Here is a 2,500-nt window from a genome sequence, read left to right as displayed (position 1 = left end):
ACGACGGCGCTGAAGGCTCACAAAACACAGGGCTTCACACAAGGCCAGCCAATTTGAGGCAGCGGTAAAGCACCACGCACACCCAACGTCGGGGTGGGGAGGAGCAGGGGCGGGGACCACACATGCCTGCACACCTCTAGAGCGGCCTTTCAATGCTCGCTACTCTGTGGACCGGCAAAAGCAATTGAAACCAACCCTAACTCTCACGCGCAGTTGGCAGCCCTTCCTAGGGCACAATACCGAAACAGCGCAAGCAAACCCTGCAGCTACAACCCAAGGGACAGCCTTCCCAACGCACTCTGGAGGAGAAGAGGCTCCTCGGGCGGAGTAACACAGCTCGAGATGCTCGCTCATTCACGGAAATCGTGGGAAACAACCTGCCGCCGGCACACCACTTCGTCCTCACATGAGGTTACCATTGTCCATACAATAGTGCAGGTGCGATGGAAATCTTTTCTCGTTTTGGTGCGTGCTACATTTTTACGGATAGACCCCGTGAAACGCTAGAAATTGGCGGGGATGTGTCTCTTGTGGCTCACGGGGCTGTTAGGGTGGCACAGAAATCCCTCGGAATGGGAAAACGGGTCATTTTCGTGTTGCCACATTGCATGCGAACGGCATGAAACTTCCAGAGGCATTTGCAGCAGGAATGCATGTGCAGTCAAAAAAGTGAATATTTTTCACGGATAGACCCCGTGAAACGCTAGAAATTGGCGGCGATGTCTCTCTTGTGGCTCACGGGGCTGTTAGGGTGGCACAGAAATCCCTCGGAATGGGAAAACGGGTCATTTTCGTGTCGCCACATTGCATGCGAACCGCATGAAACTTCCAGAGGCATTTGCAGCAGAAATGCATGTGCAGTCAAAAAATTGAATATTTTTCACGGATAGACCCCGTGAAACGCTAGAAATTGGCGGGGATGTGTCTCTTGTGGCTCACGGGGCTGTTAGGGTGGCACAGAAATCCCTCGGAATGGGAAAAAACGGGTCATTTTCGTGTCGCCACATTGCATGCGAACCGCATGAAACTTCCAGAGGCATTTGCAGCAGGAATGCATGTGCACTCAAAAAATGTGATATTTTTCACGGAGAGACCCCGTGAAACGCTAGAAGTGGGCGGGGATGTCTCTCTTGTGGCTCACGGGGCTGTTAGGGTGGCACAGAAATCCCTCGGAATGGGAAAACGGGTCATTTTCGTGTCGCCACATTGCATACGAACCGCATGAAACTTCCAGAGGCATTTGCAGCAGGAATGCATGTGCACTCAAAAAAGTGAATATTTCTCACGGATAGACCCCGTGATACGCTAGAAATTGGCGGGGATGTCTCTCTTGTGGCTCACGGGGCTGTTAGGGTGGCACAGAAATCCCTCGGAATGGGAAAACGGGTCATTTTCGTGTCGCCACATTGCATGCGAACCGCATGCAACTTCCAGAGGCATTTGCAGCAGAAATGCATGTGCAGTCAAAAAAAAATTGATATTTTTCACGGATAGACCCCGTGAAACGCTAGAAATTGGCGGGGATGTGTCTCTTGTGGCTCACGGGGCTGTTCGGGTCGCACAGAAATCCCTGGGAATGGGAAAACGGGTCATTTTCGTGTTGCCACATTGCGTACGAACCGCATGAAACTTCCAGAGGCATTTGCAGCAGGAATGCATGTGCACTCAAAAACTTCTATATGTTTCACGGATAGACCCCGTGAAACGCTAGAAATTGGCGGGGATGTGTCTCTTGTGGCTCACGGGGCTGTTAGGGTGGCACAGAACTCCCTCGGAATGGGAAAAGGGGTCATTTTCGTGTTGCCACATTGCATAGGAACGCCATGAAACTTCCAGAGGCATTTGCAGCAGAAAGGCACGTGCACTCAAAAATTTTAATATTTTTCACGCATAGACCCCGTCAAACGCTAGAAGTTGGCGGGGATGTCTCTCTTGTGGCTCACGGGGCTGTTAGGGTCGCACAGAAATGCCTCGGAATGGGAAAACGGGTCATTTTTGTGTGGCCACATTGCATAGGAACGGCATGAAACTTCCAGAGGCATTTGCAGCAGGAATGCATGTGCACTCAAAAACGTCTATATTTTTCACGGATAGACCCCGTGAAACGCTATAAATTGGCGGGGATGTCTCTCTTGTGGCTCACGGGCGCTGTTAGTTAGGGTCGCACAGAAATCCCTCGGAATGGGAAAAGGGGTCATTTTCGTGTTGCCACATTGCGTACGAACGGCATGAAACTTCCAGAGGCATCTGCAGCAGAAATGCATGTGCACTCAAAAACGTCTATATTTTTCACGGATAGACCCCGTGAAACGCTAGAAATTGGCGGGGATGTGTCTCTTGTGGCTCACGGGGCTGTTAGGGTCGCACAGAAATCCCTCGGAATGGGAAAACGGGTCATTTTCGTGTTGCCACAATTGGCATACGAACGGCATGAAACTTCCAGAGGCATTTGCAGCAGAAATGCATGTGCACTCAAAAACGTGAATATTTTTTCACGGAT

The sequence above is a fragment of the Petromyzon marinus genome, unplaced genomic scaffold (assembly GCF_048934315.1).
Source record: "Petromyzon marinus isolate PM22_M1 ecotype Great Lakes invasive population unplaced genomic scaffold, UKy_Petmar_22M1.pri1.0 PM_G_Scaffold_18, whole genome shotgun sequence".
In the NCBI taxonomy this organism is placed as follows: Eukaryota; Metazoa; Chordata; class Hyperoartia; order Petromyzontiformes; family Petromyzontidae; genus Petromyzon; species Petromyzon marinus.
The sequence above is the reverse complement of the archived record's forward strand: the minus strand, read 5'-3'. Positions refer to the sequence as shown.